Source organism: Amia ocellicauda, chromosome 17 (assembly GCF_036373705.1).
Source record: "Amia ocellicauda isolate fAmiCal2 chromosome 17, fAmiCal2.hap1, whole genome shotgun sequence".
Classification (NCBI taxonomy): Eukaryota; Metazoa; Chordata; class Actinopteri; order Amiiformes; family Amiidae; genus Amia; species Amia ocellicauda.
Window position 1 is genome coordinate 27,262,141 of NC_089866.1, and position 13,737 is coordinate 27,275,877.

Consider the following 13,737-nt stretch of genomic DNA (forward strand, 5'->3'; position numbering starts at 1 on the left):
ATGTTGTACAATTCCATTTTGTAAGCATATGTAATGTAATGAACACACATCAAACTTTACAGAATGAAGATATTGCAAAACTATCCAAAACAAGCTTCTTTCAGTCTGATATGCTCCCACACAATACTTTAGAGCACTCTCTGTCATAGGTGAAGAGTTTACATATATATTTGCAAGATAACATTACAATTCATCAAACTCTTGAAACCAAGTCAATTCTGACCTGAAACAACAAGAAATGTTGTACAATTCCATTTGTAAGCATATGTAATGTAATTAACACACATCAAACTTTACAGAATGAAGATATTGCAAAACTATCCAAAACAAGCTTCTTTCAGTCTGATATGCTCCCACACAATACTTTAGAGCACTCTCTGTCATAGGTGAAGAGTTTACATATATATTTGCAAGATAACATTACAATTCATCAAACTCTTGAAACCAAGTCAATTCTGACCTGAAACAACATGAAATGTTATAAAATCCATTTGTAAGCATATGCAATGTAATTGAGCACATTAAACTTTACAGAATGAAGATATTGCAAAATCATCCAAAAAAAGCTTCTTTCAGTCTGATATACTCCAACACTATACTTTAGGGTATTCTCTGTCATAGGTGAAGAGTTTAAATAAATATTTGCAAGAAAACATTACAATTCATCAAAGTCTTGAAACCAAGTCAGTTCTGACCTGAAACAACATGAAATGTTGTATAATTGCATTTGTAAGCAAATGTAATGTAATTGAGAATATCTAACTTAACAGAATGAAGGTAATGCAAAACCATCCAATACATGATTTTCTCAGTCTGATATGCTCCCACACTATACTTCAGGGCATTCTCTGACATAGGTGGAGACTTTACATGAATATTTGCAAGAAAACATTACAATTCATCAAACTCTTGAAACCAAGTCAATTCTGACCTGAAACAACATGAAATGTTTTACAATTCCATTTGTAAGCATATGTAATGCAATTGAGCACATTAAACTTTACAGAATGAAGAGTTTGCAAAACCACCCTAAACAAGCTTCTCTCAGTCTGATATGCTCCCACACAATACTTTAGAGCACTCTCTGTCATAGGTGAATAGTTTACATGTATATTTGCAAGTTAACATTACAATTCATCAAACTCTTGAAACCAAGTCAGTTCTGACCTGAAACAACAAGAATTGTTGTTCAATTCCATTTGTATGCATATGCAGTGCAATTTAGCACATCAAACTTTACATAATGAAGATATTGCAAAACCATCCAAAACAAGCTTCTTTCAGTCTGATATGCTCCCAAACTATACTTTAGAGCACTCTCTGTCATAGGTGAAGAGTTTACATGTATATTTGCAGAACACATTACAATTCATCAAAGTTTTGAAACCATGTCAGTTCTGACCTGGTACAACATGAAATGTTGTATAATTGCATTTGTAAGCAAATGTAATGTAATTGAGAATATCTAACTTAACAGAATGAAGGTAATGCAAAACCATCCAATACATGATTTGCTCAGTCTGATTCCCACACTGTACTTTAGAGCACTCTCTGTCATAAGTAAAGAGTTTACATGTATATTTGAAAGATAACATTACAATTCATCAAACTCTTGAAACCATGTCAGTTCTGACCTGGTACAACATGAAATGTTGTATAATTGCATTTGTAAGCAAATGTAATGTAATTGAGAATATCTAACTTAACAGAATGAAGGTAATGCAAAACCATCCAATACATGATTTTCTCAGTCTGATATGCTCCCACACTGTACTTTAGAGCACTCTCTGTCATAAGTGAAGAGTTTACATGTATATTTGAAAGAAAACATTACAATTCATCAAACTCTTGAAACCAAGTCAGTTCTGACCTGAAACAACAAGAAATGTTGTACAATTCCATTTTGTAAGCATATGTAATGTAATTAACACACATCAAACTTTACAGAATGAAGATATTGCAAAACCATCCAAAAACAAGCTTCTTTCAGTCTGATATTCTCCCACACAATACTTTAGAGCACTCTCTGTCATAGGTGAAGAGTTTACATGTATTTTTGCAAGTTAACATTACAATTCATCAAACTCTTGAAACCAAGTCAGTTCTGACCTGAAACAACAAGAATTGTTGTACAATTCCATTTGTAAGCATATGCAATGTAATTGAGAATATCTAACTTAACAGAATGAAGGTAATGCAAAACCATCCAATACATGATTTTCTCAGTCTGATATGCTCCCACACTATACTTGAGGGCATTCTCTGACATAGGTGGAGACTTTACATGAATATTTGCAAGAAAACATTACAATTCATCAAACTCTTGAAACCAAGTCAGTTCTGACTTGAAACAACAAGAAATGTTGTACAATTCCATTTTGTAAGCATATGTAATGTAATGAACACACATCAAACTTTACAGAATGAAGATATTGCAAAACTATCCAAAACAAGCTTCTTTCAGTCTGATATGCTCCCACACAATACTTTAGAGCACTCTCTGTCATAGGTGAAGAGTTTACATATATATTTGCAAGATAACATTACAATTCATCAAACTCTTGAAACCAAGTCAATTCTGACCTGAAACAACAAGAAATGTTGTACAATTCCATTTGTAAGCATATGTAATGTAATTAACACACATCAAACTTTACAGAATGAAGATATTGCAAAACTATCCAAAACAAGCTTCTTTCAGTCTGATATGCTCCCACACAATACTTTAGAGCACTCTCTGTCATAGGTGAAGAGTTTACATATATATTTGCAAGATAACATTACAATTCATCAAACTCTTGAAACCAAGTCAATTCTGACCTGAAACAACATGAAATGTTATAAAATCCATTTGTAAGCATATGCAATGTAATTGAGCACATTAAACTTTACAGAATGAAGATATTGCAAAATCATCCAAAAAAAGCTTCTTTCAGTCTGATATACTCCAACACTATACTTTAGGGTATTCTCTGTCATAGGTGAAGAGTTTAAATAAATATTTGCAAGAAAACATTACAATTCATCAAAGTCTTGAAACCAAGTCAGTTCTGACCTGAAACAACATGAAATGTTGTATAATTGCATTTGTAAGCAAATGTAATGTAATTGAGAATATCTAACTTAACAGAATGAAGGTAATGCAAAACCATCCAATACATGATTTTCTCAGTCTGATATGCTCCCACACTATACTTCAGGGCATTCTCTGACATAGGTGGAGACTTTACATGAATATTTGCAAGAAAACATTACAATTCATCAAACTCTTGAAACCAAGTCAATTCTGACCTGAAACAACATGAAATGTTTTACAATTCCATTTGTAAGCATATGTAATGCAATTGAGCACATTAAACTTTACAGAATGAAGAGTTTGCAAAACCACCCTAAACAAGCTTCTCTCAGTCTGATATGCTCCCACACAATACTTTAGAGCACTCTCTGTCATAGGTGAATAGTTTACATGTATATTTGCAAGTTAACATTACAATTCATCAAACTCTTGAAACCAAGTCAGTTCTGACCTGAAACAACAAGAATTGTTGTTCAATTCCATTTGTATGCATATGCAGTGCAATTTAGCACATCAAACTTTACATAATGAAGATATTGCAAAACCATCCAAAACAAGCTTCTTTCAGTCTGATATGCTCCCAAACTATACTTTAGAGCACTCTCTGTCATAGGTGAAGAGTTTACATGTATATTTGCAGAACACATTACAATTCATCAAAGTTTTGAAACCATGTCAGTTCTGACCTGGTACAACATGAAATGTTGTATAATTGCATTTGTAAGCAAATGTAATGTAATTGAGAATATCTAACTTAACAGAATGAAGGTAATGCAAAACCATCCAATACATGATTTGCTCAGTCTGATTCCCACACTGTACTTTAGAGCACTCTCTGTCATAAGTAAAGAGTTTACATGTATATTTGAAAGATAACATTACAATTCATCAAACTCTTGAAACCATGTCAGTTCTGACCTGGTACAACATGAAATGTTGTATAATTGCATTTGTAAGCAAATGTAATGTAATTGAGAATATCTAACTTAACAGAATGAAGGTAATGCAAAACCATCCAATACATGATTTTCTCAGTCTGATATGCTCCCACACTGTACTTTAGAGCACTCTCTGTCATAAGTGAAGAGTTTACATGTATATTTGAAAGAAAACATTACAATTCATCAAACTCTTGAAACCAAGTCAGTTCTGACCTGAAACAACAAGAAATGTTGTACAATTCCATTTTGTAAGCATATGTAATGTAATTAACACACATCAAACTTTACAGAATGAAGATATTGCAAAACCATCCAAAAACAAGCTTCTTTCAGTCTGATATTCTCCCACACAATACTTTAGAGCACTCTCTGTCATAGGTGAAGAGTTTACATGTATTTTTGCAAGTTAACATTACAATTCATCAAACTCTTGAAACCAAGTCAGTTCTGACCTGAAACAACAAGAATTGTTGTACAATTCCATTTGTAAGCATATGCAATGTAATTGAGAATATCTAACTTAACAGAATGAAGGTAATGCAAAACCATCCAATACATGATTTTCTCAGTCTGATATGCTCCCACACTATACTTTAGGGCATTCTCTGTCATAGGTGAAGAGTTTACATGTATATTTGAAAGAAAACATTACAATTCATCAAACTCTTGAAACCAAATCAATTCTGACCTGCAACAACATGAAATGTTATAAAATCCATTTGTAAGCATATGCAATGTAATTGAGCACATTAAACTTTACAGAATGAAGATATTGCAAAACCACCCTAAACAAGCTTCTTTCAGTCTGATATGCTCCCACACAATACTTTAGAGCACTCTCTGTCATAGGTGAAGAGTTTACATATATATTTGCAAGATAACATTACAATCCATCAAACTCTTGAAACCAAGTCAATTCTGACCTGAAACAACAAGAAATGTTGTACAATTCCATTTGTAAGCATATGTAATGTAATTAACACACATCAAACTTTACAGAATGAAGATATTGCAAAACCATCCAAAACAAGCTTCTTTCAGTCTGATATGCTCCCACACAATACTTTAGAGCACTCTCTGTCATAGGTGAAGAGTTTACATATATATTTGCAAGATAACATTACAATTCATCAAACTCTTGAAACCAAGTCAATTGTGACCTGAAACAACATGAAATGTTATAAAATCCATTTGTAAGCATATGCAATGTAATTGAGCACATTAAACTTTACAGAATGAAGATATTGCAAAACCATCCAAAAAAAGCTTCTTTCAGTCTGATATACTCCAACACTATACTTTAGGGTATTCTCTGTCATAGGTGAAGAGTTTAAATAAATATTTGCAAGAAAACATTACAATTCATCAAAGTCTTGAAACCAAGTCAGTTCTGACCTGAAACAACATGAAATGTTGTATAATTGCATTTGTAAGCATATGTAATGCAATTGAGCACATTAAACTTTACAGAATGAAGAGTTTGCAAAACCACCATAAACAAGCTTCTTTCAGTCTGATATGCTCCCACACTATACTATAAAGCACTCTCTGTCATAGGTGAAGAGTTTACATGTATATTTGCAAGATAACATTACAATTCATCAAACTCTTGAAACCAAGTCAGTTCTGACCTGAAAGAACAAGAAATGTTGTACAATTCCATTTGTAAGCATATGTAATGTAATTAACACACATCAAACTTTACAGAATGAAGATATTGCAAAACCATCCAAAACAAGCTTCTTTCAGTCTGATATGCTCCCACACAATACTTTAGAGCACTCTCTGTCATAGGTGAATAGTTTACATGTATATTTGCAAGTTAACATTACAATTCATCAAACTCTTGAAACCAAGTCAGTTCTGACCTGAAACAACAAGAATTGTTGTACAATTCCATTTGTATGCATATGCAGTGCAATTTAGCACATCAAACTTTACATAATGAAGATATTGCAAAACCATCCAAAACAAGCTTCTTTCATTCTGATATGCTCCCAAACTATACTTTAGAGCACTCTCTGTCATAGGTGAAGAGATTACATGTATATTTGCAGAACACATTACAATTCATCAAAGTTTTGAAACCATGTCAGTTCTGACCTGGTACAACATGAAATGTTGTATAATTGCATTTGTAAGCAAATGTAATGTAATTGAGAATATCTAACTTAACAGAATGAAGTTAATGCAAAACCATCCAATACATGATTTGCTCAGTCTGATTCCCACACTGTACTTTAGAGCACTCTCTGTCATAAGTGAAGAGTTTACATGTATATTTGAAAGAAAACATTACAATTCATCAAACTCTTGAAACCATGTCAGTTCTGACCTGGTACAACATGAAATGTTGTATAATTGCATTTGTAAGCAAATGTAATGTAATTGAGAATATCTAACTTAACAGAATGAAAATAATGCAAAACCATCCAATACATGATTTTCTCAGTCTGATATGCTCCCACACTGTACTTTAGAGCACTCTCTGTCATAAGTGAAGAGTTTACATGTATATTTGAAAGAAAACATTACAATTCATCAAACTCTTGAAACCAAGTCAGTTCTGACCTGAAACAACAAGAAATGTTGTACAATTCCATTTTGTAAGCATATGTAATGTAGTTAACACACATCAAACTTTACAGAATGAAGATATTGCAAAACCATCCAAAAACAAGCTTCTTTCAGTCTGATATGCTCCCACACAATACTTTAGAGCACTCTCTGTCATAGGTGAAGAGTTTACATGTATATTTGCAAGTTAACATTACAATTCATCAAACTCTTGAAACCAAGTCAGTTCTGACCTGAAACAACAAGAATTGTTGTACAATTCCATTTGTAAGCATATGCAGTGCAATTTAGCACATCAAACTTTACATAATGAAGATATTGCAAAACCATCCAATACAAGCTTCTTTCAGTCTGATATACTCCAACACTATACTTTAGGGTATTCTCTGTCATAGGTGAAGAGTTTACATGTATATTTGCAGAACACATTACAATTCATCAAAGTTTTGAAACCATGTCAGTTCTGACCTGGTACAACATGAAATGTTGTATAATTGCATTTGTAAGCAAATGTAATGTAATTGAGAATATCTAACTTAACAGAATGAAGGTAATGCAAAACCATCCAATACATGATTTGCTCAGTCTGATTCCCACACTGTACTTTAGAGCACTCTCTGTCATAAGTGAAGAGTTTACATATATATTTGAAAGAAAACATTACAATTCATCAAACTCTTGAAACCATGTCAGTTCTGACCTGGTACAACATGAAATGTTGTATAATTGCATTTGTAAGCAAATGTAATGTAATTGAGAATATCTAACTTAACAGAATGAAGGTAATGCAAAACCATCCAATACATGATTTTCTCAGTCTGATATGCTCCCACACTGTACTTTAGAGCACTCTCTGTCATAAGTGAATAGTTTACATGTATATTTGAAAGAAAACATTACAATTCATCAAACTCTTGAAACCAAGTCAGTTCTGACCTGAAACAACAAGACATGTTGTACAATTCCATTTTGTAAGCATATATAATGTAGTTAACACACATCAAACTTTACAGAATGAAGATATTGCAAAACCATCCAAAAACAAGCTTCTTTCAGTCTGATATGCTCCCACACAATACTTTAGAGCACTCTCTGTCATAGGTGAAGAGTTTACATGTATATTTGCAAGTTAACATTACAATTCATCAAACTCTTGAAACCAAGTCAGTTCTGACCTGAAACAACAAGAATTGTTGTACAATTCCATTTGTAAGCATATGCAGTGCAATTTAGCACATCAAACTTTACATAATGAAGATATTGCAAAACCATCCAAAACAAGCTTCTTTCAGTCTGATATACTCCAACACTATACTTTAGGGTATTCTCTGTGATAGGTGAAGAGTTTAAATAAATATTTGCAAGAAAACATTACAATTCATCAAAGTCTTGAAACCAAGTCAGTTCTGACCTGAAACAACATGAAATGTTATAAAATCCATTTGTAAGCATATGCAATGTAATTGAGCACATTAAACTGTACAGGATGAAGATATTGCAAAACCATCCAAAAAAAGCTTCCTTCATTCTGATATGCTCCCAAACTATACTTTAGAGCACTCTCTGTCATAGGTGAAGAGTTTACATGAATATTTGCAAGATAACATTACAATTCATCAAACTCTTGAAACCAAGTCAGTTCTGACCTGAAACAACATGAAATGTTTTACAATTCCATTTGTAAGCATATGTAATGCAATTGAGCACATTAAACTTTACAGAATGAAGATATTGCAAAACCACCCTAAACAAGCTTCTTTCAGTCTGATATGCTCCCACACTGTACTTTAGAGCACTCTCTGTCATAGGTGAAGAGTTTACATGTATATTTGCAAGATAACATTACAATTCATCAAACTCTTGAAACAAAGTCAATTCTGACCTCAAACAACATGAAATGTTATAAAATCCATTTGTAAGCATATGCAATGTAATTGAGCACATTAAACTGTACAGGATGAAGATATTGCAAAACCATCCAAAAAAAGCTTCCTTCATTCTGATATGCTCCCAAACTATTCTTTAGAGCACTCTCTGTCATAGGTGAAGAGTTTACATGAATATTTGCAAGATAACATTACAATTCATCAAACTCTTGAAACCAAGTCAGTTCTGACCTGAAACAACATGAAATGTTTTACAATTCCATTTGTAAGCATATGTAATGCAATTGAGCACATTAAACTGTACAGAATGAAGATATTGCAAAACCACCCTAAACAAGCTTCTTTCAGTCTGATATGCTCCCACACTGTACTTTAGAGCACTCTCTGTCATAGGTGAAGAGTTTACATGTATATTTGCAAGATAACATTACAATTCATCAAACTCTTGAAACCAAGTCAGTTCTGACCTGAAACAACAAGAATTGTTGTACTATTCCATTTGTAAGCATATGCAGTGCAATTTAGCACATCAAACTTTACATAATGAAGATATTGCAAAACCATCCAAAACAAGCTTCTTTCAGTCTGATATGCTCCCAAACTATACTTTAGAGCACTCTCTGTCATAGGTGAAGAGTTTACATATATACTTGCAGAACACATTACAATTCATCAAAGTTTTGAAACCATGTCAGTTCTGACCTGGTACAACATGAAATGATTTTAAATAGCATTTGTAAGCATATGTAATGCAATTGAGCACATCAAACATTACAAAATGAAGAAATTGCAAAACCATCCAAAAAAAGCTTCTTTCAGTCTGATATACTCCAACACTATACTTTAGGGTATTCTCTGTCATAGGTGAAGAGTTTAAATAAATATTTGCAAGAAAACATTACAATTCATCAAAGTCTTGAAACCAAGTCAGTTCTGACCTGAAACAACATGAAATGTTGTATAATTGCATTTGTAAGCAAATGTAATGTAATTGAGAATATCTAACTTAACAGAATGAAGGTAATGCAAAACCATCCAATACATGATTTTCTCAGTCTGATATGCTCCCACACTGTACTTTAGAGCACTCTCTGTCATAAGTGAAGAGTTTACATGTATATTTGAAAGAAAACATTACAATTCATCAAACTCTTGAAACCAAGTCAATTCTGACCTCAAACAACATGAAATGTTATAAAATCCATTTGTAAGCATATGCAATGTAATTGAGCACATTAAACTTTACAGAATGAAGATATTGCAAAACCATCCAAAAAAAGCTTCTTTCATTCTGATATGCTCCCACACTGTACTTTAGAGCAATCTCTGTCATAGGTGAATAGTTTACATGTATATTTGCAAGTTAACATTACAATTCATCAAACTCTTGAAACCAAGTCAGTTCTGACCTGAAACAACAAGAATTGTTGTACAATTCCATTTGTAAGCATATGCAGTGCAATTTAGCACATCAAACTTTACATAATGAAGATATTGCAAAACCATCCAAAACAGGCTTCTTTCAGTCTGATATGCTCCCAAACTATACTTTAGAGCACTCTCTGTCATAGGTGAAGAGTTTACATGTATATTTGCAAGTTAACATTACAATTCATCAAACTCTTGAAACCAAGTCAGTTCTGACCTGAAACAACAAGAATTGTTGTACAATTCCATTTGTAAGCATATGCAATGTAATTAAAACACATTAAACTTTACAGAATGAAGATATTGCAAAACCACCCTAAACAAGCTTCTTTCAGTCTGATATGCTCCCACACAATACTTTAAAGCACTCTCTGTCATAGGTGAAGAGTTTACATATATATTTGGAAGATAACATTACAATTCATCAAACTCTTGAAACCAAGTCAATTCTGACCTGAAACAACATGAAATGTTATAAAATCCATTTGTAAGCATATGCAATGTAATTGAGCACATTATACTGTACAGGATGAAGATATTGCAAAACCATCCAAAAAAAGCTTCCTTCATTCTGATATGCTCCCAAACTATATTTTAGAGCACTCTCTGTCATATTTGAAGAGTTTACATGTATATTTGCAAGATAACATTACAATTCATCAAACTCTTGAAACCAAGTCAGTTCTGACCTGAAACAACAAGAATTGTTGTACAATTCCATTTGTAAGCATATGCAGTGCAATTTAGCACATCAAACTTTACATAATGAAGATATTGCAAAACCATCCAAAACAAGCTTCTTTCAGTCTGATATGCTCCCAAACTATAGTTTAGAGCACTCTCTGTCATAGGTGAAGAGTTTACATGTATATTTGCAGAACACATTACAATTCATCAAAGTTTTGAAACCATGTCAGTTCTGACCTGGTACAACATGAAATGATTTTAAATAGCATTTGTAAGCATATGTAATGCAATTGAGCACATCAAACATTACAAAATGAAGAAATTGCAAAACCATCCAAAAAAAGCTTCTTTCAGTCTGATATACTCCAACACTATACTTTAGGGTATTCTCTGTCATAGATGAAGAGTTTAAATAAATATTTGCAAGAAAACATTACAATTCATCAAAGTCTTGAAACCAAGTCAGTTCTGACCTGAAACAACATGAAATGTTGTATAATTGCATTTGTAAGCAAATGTAATGTAATTGAGAATATCTAACTTAACAGAATGAAGGTAATGCAAAACCATCCAATACATGATTTTCTCAGTCTGATATGCTCCCACACTGTACTTTAGAGCACTCTCTGTCATAAGTGAAGAGTTTACATGTATATTTGAAAGAAAACATTACAATTCATCAAACTCTTGAAACCAAGTCAATTCTGACCTCAAACAACATGAAATGTTATAAAATCCATTTGTAAGCATATGCAATGTAATTGAGCACATTAAACTTTACAGAATGAAGATATTGCAAAACCATCCAAAACAAGCTTCTTTCAGTCTGATATGCTCCCAAACTATACTTTAGAGCACTCTCTGTCATAGGTGAAGAGTTTACATGTATATTTGCAGAACACATTACAATTCATCAAAGTTTTGAAACCATGTCAGTTCTGACCTGGTACAACATGAAATGATTTTAAATAGCATTTGTAAGCATATGTAATGCAATTGAGCACATCAAACATTACAAAATGAAGAAATTGCAAAACCATCCAAAAAAAGCTTCTTTCAGTCTGATATACTCCAACACTATACTTTAGGGTATTCTCTGTCATAGGTGAAGAGTTTAAATAAATATTTGCAAGAAAACATTACAATTCATCAAAGTCTTGAAACCAAGTCAGTTCTGACCTGAAACAACATGAAATGTTGTATAATTGCATTTGTAAGCAAATGTAATGTAATTGAGAATATCTAACTTAACAGAATGAAGGTAATGCAAAACCATCCAATACATGATTTTCTCAGTCTGATATGCTCCCACACTGTACTTTAGAGCACTCTCTGTCATAAGTGAAGAGTTTACATGTATATTTGAAAGAAAACATTACAATTCATCAAACTCTTGAAACCAAGTCAATTCTGACCTCAAACAACATGAAATGTTATAAAATCCATTTGTAAGCATATGCAATGTAATTGAGCACATTAAACTTTACAGAATGAAGATATTGCAAAACCATCCAAAAAAAGCTTCTTTCATTCTGATATGCTCCCACACTGTACTTTAGAGCAATCTCTGTCATAGGTGAATAGTTTACATGTATATTTGCAAGTTAACATTACAATTCATCAAACTCTTGAAACCAAGTCAGTTCTGACCTGAAACAACAAGAATTGTTGTACAATTCCATTTGTAAGCATATGCAGTGCAATTTAGCACATCAAACTTTACATAATGAAGATATTGCAAAACCATCCAAAACAGGCTTCTTTCAGTCTGATATGCTCCCAAACTATACTTTAGAGCACTCTCTGTCATAGGTGAAGAGTTTACATGTATATTTGCAAGTTAACATTACAATTCATCAAACTCTTGAAACCAAGTCAGTTCTGACCTGAAACAACAAGAATTGTTGTACAATTCCATTTGTAAGCATATGCAGTGCAATTTAGCACATCAAACTTTACATAATGAAGATATTGCAAAACCATCCAAAACAAGCTTCTTTCAGTCTGATATGCTCCCAAACTATAGTTTAGAGCACTCTCTGTCATAGGTGAAGAGTTTACATGTATATTTGCAGAACACATTACAATTCATCAAAGTTTTGAAACCATGTCAGTTCTGACCTGGTACAACATGAAATGATTTTAAATAGCATTTGTAAGCATATGTAATGCAATTGAGCACATCAAACATTACAAAATGAAGAAATTGCAAAACCATCCAAAAAAAGCTTCTTTCAGTCTGATATACTCCAACACTATACTTTAGGGTATTCTCTGTCATAGGTGAAGAGTTTAAATAAATATTTGCAAGAAAACATTACAATTCATCAAAGTCTTGAAACCAAGTCAGTTCTGACCTGAAACAACATGAAATGTTGTATAATTGCATTTGTAAGCAAATGTAATGTAATTGAGAATATCTAACTTAACAGAATGAAGGTAATGCAAAACCATCCAATACATGATTTTCTCAGTCTGATATGCTCCCACACTGTACTTTAGAGCACTCTCTGTCATAAGTGAAGAGTTTACATGTATATTTGAAAGAAAACATTACAATTCATCAAACTCTTGAAACCAAGTCAATTCTGACCTCAAACAACATGAAATGTTATAAAATCCATTTGTAAGCATATGCAATGTAATTGAGCACATTAAACTTTACAGAATGAAGATATTGCAAAACCATCCAAAAAAAGCTTCTTTCATTCTGATATGCTCCCACACTGTACTTTAGAGCAATCTCTGTCATAGGTGAATAGTTTACATGTATATTTGCAAGTTAACATTACAATTCATCAAACTCTTGAAACCAAGTCAGTTCTGACCTGAAACAACAAGAATTGTTGTACAATTCCATTTGTAAGCATATGCAGTGCAATTTAGCACATCAAACTTTACATAATGAAGATATTGCAAAACCATCCAAAACAGGCTTCTTTCAATCTGATATGCTCCCAAACTATACTTTAGAGCACTCTCTGTCATAGGTGAAGAGTTTACATGTATATTTGCAAGTTAACATTACAATTCATCAAACTCTTGAAACCAAGTCAGTTCTGACCTGAAACAACAAGAATTGTTGTACAATTCCATTTGTAAGCATATGCAATGTAATTAAAACACATTAAACTTTACAGAA